Source organism: Otolemur garnettii, unplaced genomic scaffold, assembly GCF_000181295.1.
Source record: "Otolemur garnettii isolate 467f Iridium unplaced genomic scaffold, OtoGar3 scaffold00032, whole genome shotgun sequence".
Lineage (NCBI taxonomy): Eukaryota > Metazoa > Chordata > Mammalia > Primates > Galagidae > Otolemur > Otolemur garnettii.
The window spans coordinates 6,939,980-6,957,021 of NW_003852427.1; the positions used below are offsets into that span (position 1 = coordinate 6,939,980).

Consider the following 17,042-nt stretch of genomic DNA (forward strand, 5'->3'; position numbering starts at 1 on the left):
TAGATTTGAACCCACCAGCTCAGGTTTACGTGGCTGGCGCCTTAGCTGCTTGAGTCACAGGCTCTGAGCCAAGTGTGTCTTCTTGAGAAAAAGTAAATCTAAGAGTCTTATTTTTGGGAAAACACAGTAATAGTAGCAGGATTAGGACTGTTACACCAAGAAAGAACTACATGAGAAAGAGTTACCAAAAGAAGTTCATAAAAGGGAAGAATACTGACGGAGACATATATCTAAACCTGAGGTGTAAGCAATCTAAATTTAGAAGACCTCTAACAGGATGGGAAACAAAAGTGGTGAAGGAAGGTCCTGTGACTGGGTTTTTCTATCAAGATAATGAGAGCATTCCAGGGGCTAGAGTTTAAGAAATTATTAAGCCTTGAGTTTTATATTCTTTAATTATGGGTCTCATATCTTATAAGGTGGAATGGCTCAAGGAATATTGTTTAATATTATTTAAGAGCTTGGTAGGATAAATCTGAATTTTGATTGAGGGTGACTTCTACCAATGACCTATTGATGATATGGCCCATAAATATAGGTATCTGTTTCAGTAGGGCATTTGGGGGGCCAGCAGAGATGTCTTTAGTGTATAGGACAGAATAAAAAACGAGCAGAGCAACACTGATAGAATCCAGCAGATCAGTGGGTTTATCAAACTCTAAAATTACCAGTTCTTGGCCTTTTGGCTAAGATCATGTGTAGTTATCTGATCTTACCAGTTTAATATCTGTTATGTTCTCTATTCAAGGACAATATAGTAAATGGATTTTTGGAGTAGAGAGATGGAAAAGGAGCTTGCTCCAGCCACTTTATGCACTGATCTGGTATTACAATACCTCTAGGAACAATGCACCCCATACCTACCCAGGGTTTAAAAAAGTTATTTCTCTCTTTCAGAAATAACCATGGTATTTTTTAAAAACTCTTGTCCCAATAAATGAGCTAAAGCAGATTCTACCAATAAGATGACCGGGTATCCTGTAAAAGCCCAAGGTGAAAAATAATGAACCAGGATAGAAAATCTGTCAATGGTTTATTACAACTCCCACCACTTGAATCTCCTTCTTATTCAAGGCAGAGGCTGGTTAAGATTGGTGGGGTGAGCACTAATAGCGCAGTCATGACTGACAATGAATAGACAGAATTTCATTGCCAATTTGAAGAGTGGTTTTCCTGAAGTGATTAAGAGATAGGACTAGAAAAAGTTCCTAGATATCCTAGAGGCCCTTCATGAGAAAGGAGAAGCCAAAATGTGAAGTGAAGACGACTGTTTAGTTTGCTAACATTTGTAATAGCTTTTCTCCCAGGGGCCAGGCTGATTATTGTAAACACAGACATGAGAAGGTGGCTTTTGTGGATCAGATTTGTGTCACTCAGCCTCAAATGTTTTCTCTGGGAGGATTTATCTGCCATAATTGGAGGTTTGGGATTTTAGTAGCCTTCCTTCTACTGGTATTTTTTAGGTGTGAGCCAAGTGTTTTATCAAATTAACAAGGTCAGGAGCTGGTATAGTCTCCCATTCCAGACAAGCTCTTTCAACTGAGAAAGTTCTTAGAAGATACCATTAACATATAATTAAGGGGGACGCTAGTAAAGTCAAGACCCATGAGAAAGACAGAGATTTCTCTGATTACAATCTAGAATCTGTTATAATGGTTATGAATTGGTTCATTTGGTTCTTGGGCAGAAGCCTGAATTTTAGTCCAATCTACAGCTTTACAAAATGCTTCAAGGGGGCCCTACTTACGTGTTCTTTTACTAGTTATAAAGACAAATCTCACAACACAGTCCAGATTCTGGGGAGAGGAGCCAAGCCTCTGTAAATCCTGTTAAGGATAGGTCCAACTAGCTTTTGCCATCCATTGTTGGGCCTGGCCTTCTCTCCCAAGCATGTGAACAAGCTGGTAAATACTGGAGAAGCAAAGCTGGTAAGCTTAAAATGTAATTATTAAATTCATCAGCAAAACTGGAGAAGCAAACCTAGTAAGCTTAAAATGTAGTATTTTTAAAAATCCATTTAATATATTGTCCTTGAATAGAGAATATATCAGATATTAAACTCAGTAACCTTACAAAATTCCTTAGCTGGATCCAAGAATCATTAGAGGGCCTAATCTTAAAGTGGCAAGTTTTTATAGGCTGAGGTTGAAAGAAGAGTAAGAGGGGAACTATCACAAAAGGAAAGTTTTTGAAAGTAAAGAAATATTACAAAAGGAGGGAAGTGTGAAGAGTAGAGAGAAAAGATAGTAAGTAGTGCCTGAGAAACAGAAAAAGATTGTGCTTCTAAAGCCTTTATCTACTTTCTTGATTTGTGTCTGGTAACTTAGAGACAATATTTTTGAGCAAGGCAAATTTTGATTCTTGAATGTGTTTGGATGCTGCAGATACCAATTAAGGTCTATGTCCTGTTTAGATTGCTTTGTTTTGCAGCTAAGGCCAAAAGAGAAAAACAACTTAGGAAGGTCAAAAGAACCCTACTAAGGCAATTATAAATCCAAGCCATCTTTAGTAAAACTGGTCCATAATATCCCAGCTGGAATTCTCAATGGGGGCTTACCTTGGCATGCCTTTGAACTTTGAGAGCCCATTTTGTAAGTAAATTTATCTAGGTGACTTGGTTTAATGCTAAGTATACAAAAACTGAAATAAAAACAAAGAGTACATACTCACCAGAAAGAATATCAAACCCTCTCTTTTTTATTTTTAGAAGCAGAGTCTCACTTTATCGCCCTTGGTAGAGCGCCATAGTGTCACAGCTCACAGCAACCTCCAGCTCCGGTGCTTAGGCAATTCTCTTGCCTCATTCTTCCAAGTAGCTAGGGACATCAAACCCTCTTTAACAGGACAGGAAGTCTCTCAATAAACAAGAAGGGTAAAACCCCTCAGAAATCAAATCCCAAATAAAACTGGAGAATACAGACCACAAGAAATGAGTCTAATCTTAGAGAAAGATTCACAGGCCAAAAATAAATAAATAAATACATAAATAAAAGCAAAACACAGAAAGGGGGGCTCAAGGAAGTAGTCCCAAGGGCCATCAAATCTGTCCAGGTGAAATCACCTTGGATCCCATTTGTGATACGAGGTATATCAAAACCAAATAATGTATAGAAACGAATTTGTAAGTTAAAATATTTTATTTAAGAATATATAGGCTCAGCACCTGTGGCTCAAGCGGTGAAGGCACAAGCCACATACACCTAAGCTGGCAGGTTCGAATCCAGCCCAGACCTGCCAAACAACAATGACAGCTGCAACCAAAAAATGGCCAGGAGTTGTGGCGGGTGCCTGTAGTCCCAGCTACTTGGGAGACAGAGGCAGGAGAATAGCATGAGTCAGGAGTTGGAGGTTGCTGTGAGCTGTGATGCCACAGCACCCTACCCAGGGTGACGGCTTGAGGCTCTATATCAAAAAAAGAATATATAAAAACACGATTGCAATTCAGGGCATACACACAGACTGGCAAAGAAAAGATCAGAATTTTATTAGGAAAGAGAAACGTGTAAATTGTTTTGATAAAAAGCTCAATGGCCCTCGCAACATTTTAAAGGAGCCAGCAAGCTCCAGCTGGTGATTAACAGCAATAGGTGAAACAGTCTTAATGTCAAAGAAGGTCATTATAGCAGCTGCTACATAGGTTACAGCAGGTCATTTTGGCAGGTGGGCTTTCAAGATAATCCCTGCAGTTTTGTACCCTTAGTACCTATTCCCCCCTTCTAGTCCCTCAACTACAATTTAGTTGGGTATAATAACTCCTGTCTATATAATCAATTTTTTTACAAGGGCAACAGAAGAATTTTAGGACAGCAAAACTATTCTGAACAGTCTCATAAAGATGGATACATGTTATATTTGTCAAACCCACTGACTGTGTACCATGAAGAATAAATCTTAATGTAAACTATGAACTACGGATAATAATGGCATGTCAATGTAGGTTCATCTGCCATAATAAATGTATCACTCTGGTGGTCGTGGGGGAGGCTGTGTATGTAGGTGGAGGGGAGGGGCCTGGAAACACTCTGTACTTTCTCAATTCTGCTATAATCCTAAAACTTCCCTTTTTAAAACAGGAATAAAGTTAACAAACACAACAGCATGGACTGACTTCAAATGCATTACACCTAGTGAACGAAGGGAGACTCGAAAGGATACATATTAAATGTTTCGATTTATAGGACATTCTAGGAAAGGAAGGACTATAGGGTAAGAAAAAAGATCAGTGATTATCAGAAACTGGAACTGGGGCCTGGGGCATGAGGGAATTGTTAGAACTGTTCTATACCTTGATTCTGTTGATGACTGCACAACTGATACACTTGTCAAAACACATAAAACTGAACTCTTAAAAAAAAGTTAAGTTTTACTTACTTTACCCAAATAAAGCTGGGGAGGGAACATATGCTGTGTTTAAACATCTCTGACAACACTGTTTTTGGCAAATTTTAATTTATCATGTTTAAGATTTTTAATTGTAAAATAAATTTGAATACTTATTTTAGACTTAAAAAAACAAGTAACATCCTCTCTACTTTATAAATGGATTTTCCACATTTAACATTTTTTTACTTTGAAATCTACTACATTTCATATATTGCTTAAGAACTTAGTTCCTCATTTAACATTACATAGCCTCCAAATTAAGAAGGTGGTTCCTAATCCTAGTCAGTGTACAGTTAACAAAGTATGGTCCCTAACCTAAAAGCATCTTTATCACCTGGGAAACTTGTTAGAAATGCAAAATCTCAGGCCCGACCCCTAACCAACTGAATCACAAACTCTCACTTTGAGACTTTCCATATGATTCTAAAACAGATTAAGAACTCTAGATATAACACTAGACCAATTAAAACAGATTCTCTGGGGGTGAGGTCTAACTGCTAATATTTTTTAAACTCTGAAAAGTGCAATCAAAGTTCATTTTGATTGATTTTGATTCAATAAGTCTGGAATGGAATCAGACATTAGATTTTCAACAAGCACTCCAGCTGTTTCTAATGTAAGTAGCATAAGGATCTCTAGTATAAAAAACAAGTAAGCATTCCCTTACAAATAGAGACTACCACCTACTACTACAATGCCATGCAAAGTACCCTTTCTTACTTATGGTCCAAACTCCTTAGAATCAAATACAACCCAGATACTCAGAAGTGTGGAGTTATCCAACTAAGAGAAATAGAAAACAAAGAGTAAAATTTCCTCAACATAACATTTCCAGAAGTATATCATGTTTTAAAAGGGGGGTCAGAAGGCTCAGCGCCCATAGCACAGTGGTTACAGCGCCAGCCACATGCACCGAGAGTGGTGGATTCCAACCTGGCCCAGGCCAACTAAACAACAACTGCAACAAAAAATAGTGAGGTGTTGTGGTGGGCACCTATAGTCCCAGCTACTTGGAAGGCTGAGGCAAGAGAATAGCTTAAGCCAAGAGTAGGAGGTTCCTATGAGCTGTGAGGCCACAGCACTCTACCTAGGGTGACATAGTGAGACTCTGTCTCGAAAAAAAAAGGGGGGGAGTGGGAGTGGAGGTTAGAAGATATAATTACAGAAACTAAACTGCACAGCAAATGTCTAAATAAATAAATGAGGTACATTTAGCATGAGTCAAATGTCCACAGTCACATTTATAGTGATGTTTTCTTAAGTAATACATATTGTAACTATACAAAACATGGTTATTACCAAATGTTTAGCATCTGTAATACAGGTCCTGTTTGTTTTTATAACACTTATTAAATTAAAAAAAAAAAAAGACAGTTAAGCCATCTGTCAGCATTTTCTACAAGTAACTCATCCTGGCATTAAAACTCTTTAAATTTGACAGGTTAATATTGTATGGCTCTGCTTTGAAATATTTCTTTCCTTTTTTCCCTCTTCACCCCAACTCTCCATTTAAAATCTTTAAAAGTAAAATATGCATAACCAAAATCTATTACTTGTCAGTTACAAATCATTTTCAGATACATCTTCTCAATCCCATTACAGGAATCATTAGCAGGAAAAAAACTGTGAGTAAAGGGGCCATATGAAACGCTCCCAAAATTAAGGTGTGACAACACCAAGACTGAAACCTTTAACTCTGCTAATGCTATCTCATTAGATTAATTCCTAAAGACTAGGAAGACTCCATCTTAAGATCTACTGCTTCCTGGAAAAATAGCTGCAAAGTAATGAGCTTGTGAAAAAAAAAAGGGGGGGGGCACTGAAACAGAAAACATACCTTCTTATTTTCCTGTTATTTTAACCTATATTAAGTATGGGAAATCAAGCAATGTGTACAATCATGTATAAAACTGGAGTTCCTCTTTATAAAAAAAATCTGTTGTGAAGGATCGTCTGAGAGTAACAAATGCTGGCACAGATGCTATTCCCATGGAGATTCTCAGGCAAAAAAATCTTTATTGCTGAGCTTCTATATCTAACAATTCAACCGCACCTGCTTTATAATGAAGAATCAAGAAATTGTTTCCTATTTTATTCACATTAAACATCTGAATGGATCTGAGCTAACTTGTTTGGAAAAAATACTGCGATGTTTGCATACCGGTGCTGATACTTTTCAACCCTTTGGATTTGCTAACCAGTGTTAAATGGGAGAGACTGAGCCATCTTTTGTTCCTATTGAGAATGTCTTCCTCTAAAAATGAAGGAGGAAAAAAAAAAGTCTTCCTCTAGCCTAATTTTATAGGAAAAAAGTGCCTCCTTTGCTGGGATTACTGCTTTATTCAAATACTTAAGGATTCCCAGTGATTGTTTAAGCACAACCAAGTATTACTCCTATCTAGGGAATTAGTCAACTGCATTTTTCCATCATCACATGACTATATTGGGCTGATGCTCTTTACCCCCTTCAATGTTTTTCAGTGCTCTTCATAACTATGTACACATTCAGCAAGACAGTAATTTCAAAAGCTGGGCCACTCACAGTGGCTCATGCCTGTAATTCTAGCACTCTGGGAAGCCAAGGAAAGAGATCCCCTGAACTCAAGAGTTTGAGACCAGCCTGAGCAAGAGACTCTGTCTCTACTAAAATTAGAAAAAATAAGCTGGGCACTGTGGTGGGAGCTTACAGTCCCAGCTACTTGGGAGGCTAAGGTAGGAGGATCACTTAAGTCCAGGAGTTTGAAGCTGGCACCAGGGCACTCTCACCTAGATAAGAGAGTAAGACTCTGTCTTAAAAAAAAAAAAGGAATTTCAAAGGCTGCCTCATTTGTTAATATTCATTCCAAAATGTTGTTGATATGCCCTATTTACGTGCCATTTCCAAAGTGTTTTGTACCTTTCTTAACTTTATGACAATTTGTCATTTTTCACCCTATCTCCTCTAGGCAGACATAAGAAAAAATAAAGAAAAATAAAGATATAAAAACTTTTCAAAACTTGGACAAAATTCACAAAAATTAAAGAGATATTCTAAACCAAATAAATGTACACATGAAGACTAACTTCAGAGAGCACAATGAATCTGGACCATCTTTCACAGACCTATGGAAATCAGGTATCAGTCTATCATCACAGTGGGAGACTCATTTAAGGAAAAAAATGGAACAAATCAAATCCTCAGTGTTGGAAGGGGTGGTATACATAGAAGTTTCTTAAGTAATTCATAATTTTAGAGTGGGGATCAAGTGGCAATTCAATTCATTAACCATATTTTCTGTTAAATCTATTTAACTAAAGGAAAATTAAAGTCTTCTTTGATTAATCTTCATTTGAAATAATCTAAAATGCACTGAATAAGGCTGGGCACAGTGGCTCACTCTGGGAGGCTGGATCACCTGAGTTTGAGACCAGCATGAGCAAGAACCAGACCCCATGTCTAAAAATAGCCAAGTGTTGTGTCCCAGCTACTCAGGAGGCTGAGGCAAGAGAATCACTTGAGCCCAAGAGTTTGAGGTTGCTGTGAACGATGATGTCACAGCACTCCACCAGAGGGTGACAAAATGAGACTTTGTCTCAAAACAATAAAGTATGGCTTGAAGCCTGTAGCTCAGCAGCTAGGGTGCCAGCCAAGTACACAGGAGCTGGTGGGTTCAAATCTAGCCCAGGCCTGCCAAACAACAATGACAACTACAACCAAAAAATAGCCAGGTATTGTGGCAGGTCTCTGTAATCCCAGCTCCTTGGGTGACTGAGGCAAGAGAATCACTTAAGCCCAAGAGTTTGAAGTTGCTGTGAGCTGTGACGCCACAGCACTCTACCGAGGGCAACAAAGTAAGACTGTCTCAAAAAATAAATAAATAAATAAATAAAATACACTGAGAATACCTTTAACTTCAATAATAAAGATCATCATGATTTCTTTGACTTTTCACAAGATAAGAATTTTTATTATGAGAGGTCCTAATCATGTTTAGACCTCTCCTTTCATAAAAAGTTGCTATAATTTTCTGTAAAAAATATAAAGGGCAATTTTCCAAAGTTGTAAAATAAAAGGTTATATTTGAGGCATTAAATCTACATACATACATACACACATACACACACACACATATGTGTTAAGTCTGAAATACAAAAGACAAATCAGAAACCTAGGCACAGAAGAACAGTGTGTAAGGTCATATCTAGAACTCATGACGTTAAATGGTAAGAGTTGAAATTTATGACAAAAGTGGTTTCTAATGACCATAAACTACCATTTTTCTGCAATTTCTTAATATGCAAGATCACCCATATTTTAAGTTCAGTAAGTCAAACTACATTCACAAACTTTGACTTTTGTCTTCAAAAGCTTTTCCCTTTTTTTTCACATTTTATATTATGTTAAGTTCATTTTAAATTAAAAGACAACTGTCAACTGCAGGAAAAAATTCAAATCATACATCTGTTTACTAAAATACACTTACTAGACAATGAGTTTCATATTTAGAAAACTGTAACTGGTCAAGCAGCAAAACAAAACAATAGTATACTATATTTCTCACCCATCAGATACAAGAAACTAAAGATTCATAGTATTAGCGTTGCCAACACTCTAACCTGAACTTAGAGAGGTATAAATTAAAATAGTCTTTTAGGAAGGCAAATTAGGCAAAAAAAAATCTATCAACGATTCTCTATCTAAGACTCTAATATACAGAAATATGCTGGAGAAACAAAAATTTAAAAACAAAATGTTTTCTGAAGGATTAGAAATTAGAAATAAGTTAAATGTCCATGCTATACCATATACATACCTGCTGTGGATCATAGAACCATCTTATGGAAATACTATGCAGTTGTTATAAAAGAACAAAGTCTACCCATACACAATAACAAGATGCTTACAATAAAAGTTAAAAAGTTAGAACATACATATTGTTTGAGCCTGTATTAGTTTTCTTGGGCTGATGTGACAAATTACCACAAATTTGGTGGCTTAATACAACAGAAATTTATTCTCTCACAGTTCTGGAGGCTAGAAGTCCAAAAAGTTCTGGAGGCTAGAAGTCCAAAAATCAAGGTTTCACCACAACCCAACTGCCTTCAAAACCTCTAAGAGGAGAATCCTTCCTTTCTTCTTTCACTTCTTTCAGTTTCTAGTGGCTCCAAGTGTTCCTTGGCTTGTGCTCTGAATAATTTCAATCTCTGCTTTCATCTTCAAATTGTCTACTCCCTGTATCTGAGTCTTAAAATGCTCCTCTCCGATTCTCTCCTATTTTAAGGAGATTTGTCATTGGATTTAGGGGTCCCTCTAATCTAAGATCATCTCATATTGAGATCCTTAATTAAATCTACAAAGACCCTTTGTTTAAATGTCACATTCACAGGTTCCAGCAGTTAGGACTTGGACATTCCTTTTGGGGGCCACTACTCAACCCACTACAAACCCCAGTCACATTTCATTCTCAATCATGTTACATCTAAGCTTGTAAGTTAGGTAGGAAAAAGGGCATAGAATGATACCAAGAAAATCACTAACATCAGTTAATGGAAGAAAGGAAAATTATAAAGTTAAGGAGAATTCTCCCATTCTATTTTTGACATATCTCCCAAAAAAATTTAAATAATGAGCATTTACTTTCCCACTGTCCTAACAATTTCACTATCATTTCATTTCTCTTCAAACCTCCAATAAATATTCCTCCACCTTAGCTCAGCTTCCCACTCCACTGAGACAACTAAAAACATATGAAAATGTCCCATAAACTAAAACCCTATATATACCCACCCACCAGCAACTACTCGTAAACACTTTGCTTCTCCTTCAGTTATCTTGTCAAAACTGTTACTTTCACATTCCTCGAACTTTTTCCTATGTCAATTTTCTGTTCTCTACTGGATCACTAACATCAGCATAAAACAAATTTTCTAGTTTCTTTTAAAAACATTGTCTTACCTTGGGCGAGGTGGCTCACCTGTAATCCTAGCAGTCTGGGTGGCCAAAGTGGGTGAATTGCCTGAGTTCACAAGTTGGAGATCAGCCTGAGCTATAGCAAGACCTTGTCTCTAAAAATAGCCAGGCATTGTGGTGAGTGCCTGTAGTCCCAGCTACTTGGGAGGCTGAGGCAAGTGGATAGTTTGAGCCCAAGAGTTTGAAGTTGCTATGAGCTAAAGATGCCATAGTACTCCACTGAGGGTTACCAAGTGAGACTCTATCTCAGGGGGAAAAAAAATTCTTTTAGCCGGCTCACGCTTAAAATCCTAACACTCTAGGAGGCCAAAGAAGGAAGACTGCCTAAGTTCAGGAGTTTGAGACCAGTCTGAACAAGGGTGAGACCCCATTTCCACTAAAAATAGGAAAAAAAACTAGCCTTGGACACCTTATAGTCCCAGCTACCTGGGAGGCTAAGACAAGAAAATCACTTGGAGTTTGAGGTTGCTGTAAGCTGTGATGACGCCATGGCATTCTACCCAGGGTGACAGAGTGAGACTCTGTCTCAAAATAAATAAATAAATAAATCTTTTCAGCCCATTTTCTACACCAGATACCACAATATTTCCTTGCTCCTTTTTACAGCAAAATACTTTAAAAGAACTGTCTCTGCTGTATCTTTGCAGTATCTCTCATTAACACTCTTCACTGTTACACCCAATGGTTAATTCTCAGTTTGATTTTGGGTTTGGCTGGGGTTTTTTTTTTTCTTCCAGACAGGGTATGCTCTATCACCCAGACTCTAGTCCAGTGGCATGATCATAGCTCACTGCAGGCTCAAATTCCTGGGTTCGAGCAACCCTCCTACCTCAGCCTTCTGAATAGCTGGGATTAAAAATGCATGTCATAGAACCTAGCTTTTTGGGGGGCAGAGGGGTGTTTAGATATGAGATCTCATTATTGACAGGATCAAACCCTACCCAAATAGGGTGGACCCACAAAGAATCAACTCCCTACCCTCTTCCACCAGATGTCCCACCTAAGAAAGGTAAATGGGTCAACCCCTACCCTACCCCACAGGATGTCCCACCTGGGAAAGGTAAACAGGCCACCTGTTCATTCTAAGAAAGGGAATGTCCCGACCCCCACCTTCCTTACCTTTAAAACCCCTATTCCCGATTACCCACATGTGCATTTCTTCCCGGCCCAGTTGGAAATCTTACCCCACCTGTACCCAGGTGGAATAAAGCCATTTTAATTGCACTACCCAGGCCTCTGGTTTTCCTTTCCTTGCTCAGGCCTCAGAATAATCTTTTTATCTTTGGCTCCATAACCTTTGAATTATGTTGCCTAGGCTGGTCTTCAGCTAATTTTCCTGCCTCAAGACCTGCTGGGCAATACAATGACACCTCACCTCTTAAAAAAAAAGGCGGAGGGGGGGAGAAAAGAGGGGAGGCAAGGGGAGGAGAGGAGAACAGAGAAAAATCAGGCATGTGTGGTGGCATACTAGAGCCTGTAGTCCCAGCTACTAGGAAGGCTAGGAGTAGGATTGATTGAGCCCAGGAGTTTGAGGTTGCAGTGAGTATGGTCATGCCAGTGCATGCCAAATGGGCAACGGAGAGACCCTGTCTTTAAAGAAACAAAACCAAACCAGCTAAACATAATAGACATCTAGAATATTCTACCCAACAGCAGCAGAACATGCATTCTTCTCAAGTACATGTGGTACATTTCCCTGGGACAGAACACAGGTTAGGCAACAAAATTCTTCTTAATACATTTAAACAGACTGGAATCTATAACTTATTTTGTCTGACCAAATGCAATAAACTACAGTAGAAGAAAAACTGCAAAATTTGCAATATAATCCACCTTTAAACAAGCAATGAGTCAAAGAATAAATCAGAAGAGAAATCAAAAACCTAACTTTACACTTTAAAAAAGAAATGAAAACTAAACCCAAAGCAAGCATGAAAGAGTAAATACAGACTAGAGCAGAGACAAAACTAGAGACCAGAAAAACAAAACAACCAACAAAACCAAAATGTAATTCTTAAATACATCAACAAAGTTAGCAAACTTTTACCTAGACTAAGAAAACAGAGAAGATGCAAATAACTTAGATCAGAAATGAAAATGAGAATACTGCTACCAATCTTACAGCAAATAAAAGGATTATAAGAGAATACTATGAACAGTATTCTATTCATACAGAATTTAGATACAAATATTATATCTAAATGAAAGGGGAAAATTCCCAGAAATACAGAGTTACCAAAACTAACTCAGTTTCAACAGTATTCTATTCATAAAGAATTTAGATACAAATATTATATCTAAATGAAAGGGGAAAATTTCCAGAAACACAGAGTTACCAAAACTAACTCAATAAGAAAACCTCAACAGACCTATAACAAGAAAGTGAACTGTTAATCAAAAATCTCCCAATAAAGTCCATAACCAGTGAGTTTCACTGGCAAATTCTTCTAAACATTTGAAAAAGAATTAACACTAATCCTATTTAATTCTTCCAAAAACTAGAAGAGGAAGTAATACTTTCTAACATTTTTTCTTTTCCTTTTTTTTTTGGAGACAGAGTCCCACTCTGTTGCCGTGGGTACAGTGCCATGACATCATAGCTCACGTTGTCAAATTCTTGGGCTCAAGTGAGCCTCTTCTCTGCCTTTAGCACCAGAAAATACCCACCCAAATGCATGACTACATTTTCTATTTTTGATAAAGGCCAGGTCTCATTCTTGCTCTGGCTGGTCTGGAACTCCTGAGCTCAGGCAGCGATCCACCTATCTCAGTCTCTCAGAGTATTCAGATTACAGGTGTGAGTCACTGAGCCCACACCTGAACACTCCAACACATTTTTTTCATAGCAGCATTACACTGATACCAAAGCCAGACCAAAAAAAAAGGAAAAACAAAAAACAAGAAAACTATAGACCAATATCCCTTATGGATACAGAAGCAAAAAACTCTCAACAGAATATCAGCAAACCAAATACAACAGCACATTAAAAAGAGCATACACCACGACAAATGGGATTTATCCCAGGAATGCAAGGGTGGGTCACCATAAAAATATCAAATCAATGTAATACATCACATTAACATAATGAAGAAAAAATGCCACATGATCATCTCAATAGACAAACACAAATAAAGCATCTGACAAAGTTCAACACCCTTTCATGCTAAAACAAACAAACCACTCAGGAAATTAGGAATAGAAGGAAATAGAAGGCATTTTCCTTAACATGCTAAAAGGCATTTATATGAAAAGCTCATAGTTAACACATACTCAATGGTGAATGACTAAAAGCTTTCCCCATGGCTTGGCACCTGTGGCTCGGCAGTTAGGGCACCGGCCACATACACTGAGGTTGGCAGGTTTGAACTCAGCCCAGGCATGCTAAACAACAATGATAACTGAAACAAAAAAATAGCTGGGCACTGTGGCAGGTGCTGGTAGCCTGAGCTACTTGGGAGGCTGAGGCAAGAGAATCCCTGTGAGCTGCGACACCACAACACTCTACGGAGGGCAACATAGCGAGACTTTATCTCAAAAAAAAAAAAAAAATTAACTAGGCCAAGCACAGTGGTACACACTTATAATCCTAATACTTTGAAAGGCTGAGGCTGGAGGGCTGCTTGAGGTCAGGAGTTCCAGATCAGCCTGAGCAATATAGCAAGATCCTGTCTCTAGGTAAAAAAAAAAAATAGAAATAATTAGTTGGGCATGGTGGTACACACCTATAGTCCCAGCTAAGGAGGCTGAAGCAGGACTGCTTGAGCCTCAAATTTTGAGATTGTAGAGGTGCAGTAAGCTATGATGCCACCACTGCTGTCTTAGCCCAAGCAAAACAGTGAGACTATATTAAAAATTACAGTGAGACTGTGTTAAAAATAAAAATAAAAAAATTAACTCAAAAATGGGTGCCATGGCTCATTCCTGTAATCCTATCACTTTTGGAGGTTGAGCAGTCTGGGAGGACTGCTTGAGCTCAGGGGTTTGAGACCAGCCTGAGCAAAATCAAGAGCCAAGACCTTATCACTAATAATAGACAAAAAATAGCACTGTGGCAGGCGCCTGTAGTCCCAGCTACTTGGAAGACTGAAGCAAGAGGATCACTTGAGCCCAGGAGTATGAGGTCTGTGAGCTATGACACCATATCACTCTACCCAGGGTAACAGAGTGAAACTCTGTCTCAGGGGGAAAAAAAAGAGAAAGAGATCAAAAGCCTAAATCTAAGTGCTAAAATTATAAAACTCTTGTAAGAAAACATAGGAATAACCTGTGACCCTGGATTTGGCGATAGTTTCTTAGATATGACACCAAAACATATCTAAAGAAAAATTAGGTAAAAAACCTCATCAAAACTTAAAAGCTTTGTGGCTCAAAGGACACTATCAAAAGAGTTAAAAGGCATTCACAGAATGGGAGAAAATATTTACAAATCAAGTATCTGGATAAGGATCTAGTATCTAGAATATATAAAGAACTCGTAACTTGGGCGGTGCCTGTGGCTCGAAGGAGTAAGGCACCAGCCCCATATGCCAGAGGTGGTGGGTTCAAACCCAGCCCCGGCCAAAAAAAAAACTCGTAACTCAACAACAAAAACAAAAACACAAACACAATTAAAAACTGGGCAATGGGTGTGAAAAGACATAAGAAGATATATAAAAGAGAAATAAGCACATGAAAAAATATTCAACTCCAGTGGTCAAAAAGGGAATATAAGTCAAAACCATAAACTACTTCATACCCATTAGGATGGTATATTAGTCAGTTTCACATTGCTTATAACAATATCTGCTTGGGTTAATTTATAAAGAAAAAAGGTTTATACCTAAAAATGCAAACAGTGTAACCTAATTCTTTGCACCCTCAATGACCAATTTTAAAAAAAGGTTTATTTATGTCATAGTTCTGCAGGCAGAAGTTCAAAGACATGACCCTATCTTCTAGAAAGGACTTTTGTGCTGTGTCACAAGATGGAAGCAAAGGTTAATGGGGAAGTGAACATGTGAAGCATCCTGGCTTCCCCAAAACCCACTCTCAGTGGAACTAAACCATTTGTTTGAGAACTAACCCAGTCTCTGTAGAGCAAGAATTCACTCACTACTCTAGGAACAGCATATAGCCAGCCATTCAAAAGGGATTTATCCCTACAACCTAAATCTCCCCTACTTCCCAACAACTGGAAGCTAGGGATCAAATTTATTTTCTTTATTTTTTGTTTCTTTCTTTCTTTTTGGGGGGATCAAATTAAAACAAACTTTTGGCTGATAGAAACAAACCGCATCCAAACCATAGCAGGTAGATATATAACAAAACAAATGGAAAATAACAAGTGTTGGCAAGGATGTGGAGCAAAAGGAACTCTCATACATGGCTGGTGGAAACGTAAAATTGTGCCAGCTGCTGTTGAAAACAGTCTGGCAGTTCCACAAAAAGTTAAAACAGCCATTCCATTCCTAAGTATGCACCAGAGAGAAATGAAAACATATGTCTATAAAGGAATTTATACGCAAATGTTAATAGCAGCTTTATTCACAATAACCATAAGGGGACTCAACAGATGAACTAATAAACAAATGTGGTATATACAGAGGGTGCCAAAAAATTATATACCTAGACGTGCTACACAGCACTATTTTACCTATAATTCATATACTTTATGGGAATAACTAATTTTACTTCCAACAAGATTTCTCAAAATGTGTCTATATTTTTTGGCACTATGTATATATACATACACACAGACATGCACACACATATATGTATCATACACACACACATAAAAAAGAATATTTTTCAGCCATAAAAAGGAATTACATGCTACAAAACTTGGATGAACCTCAAAAACATTATGCTAAGTGAAAGAAACCAGATACATATTAAGTGATTTTATTTACAAGAAATATTATGAATAAGCAAATCCATAAAGACAGAAAAGTAGATTAGTGACTACCAGGAGATGGGTGGGGAGGAGGTGTCAGGGAAAATAGGAAGTGATTATTTAATGAATATGGGATATTCTTCCGGCATATAGAAAACATTCTAAAACTAGAAAGAGTTGGTGGTTGCATAGAAACATAACTAAGTGTGTACTACACTACACCCTTAAAAATGGCTAAATATATTATTTGAACTTCATCTTAGTTTAAAAAAAAGTAAAGGCTAAGCTAATACTGGCAAATCAATATTAATATGAAATAAAAAGTTTAGCTGCTTACTGTATTATTATTTACACTATTGTTAGGTGCTCAGTTCACCTCTAATCCTTTTAAAAAGTAATCTGTAGTGGGCGGAGCCTGCAGCTCAAAGGAATAGGGCACCGGCCCCATACACTGGAGGTGGCAGGTTCAAACCCAGCCCGGCCAAAAAAAAAAAAAAAAAAAAAAAAAGTAATCTGTAGCTACCAGTCAGGGAAGTTGTGAAAAGTGTAGTAAATTCTGACAAAAATTTTAAGAATTTGTATATTGACCTACTTTATAACTAACCTGAATGAAGGCAAATTTACAATACAGAAAAGTCAGATTACAGTACCATTTATGTAGATAAACTATGGTTATTTTCTGTTGAGTTAAAATGAATTTTTCCCTTATCAAAGAAAGGTTTAGAACTCCAGATATGTATTATATAAAATCTATTCCTAAAACTTAAGCCTTTATACATGTATATATACACATACATATCACACACACATACACATACATACATACACACACACAC

The 17,042-nt window shown here is 37.6% G+C and overlaps 1 protein-coding gene and 1 non-coding gene across 2 annotated transcripts in view; one reads left to right on the plus strand and one right to left on the minus strand.

The window, feature by feature from the left end:
• STAG1 (stromal antigen 1) overlaps positions 1-17,042 on the minus strand; it is a 412,760-nt gene that overhangs the window by 359,463 nt on the left and 36,255 nt on the right. The gene's annotated exons all lie outside the window — the stretch shown is intronic.
• Positions 667-858, plus strand: LOC111725187. Its single transcript, XR_002773314.1, has one exon. It is a non-coding gene; the product is annotated as a U2 spliceosomal RNA (small nuclear RNA).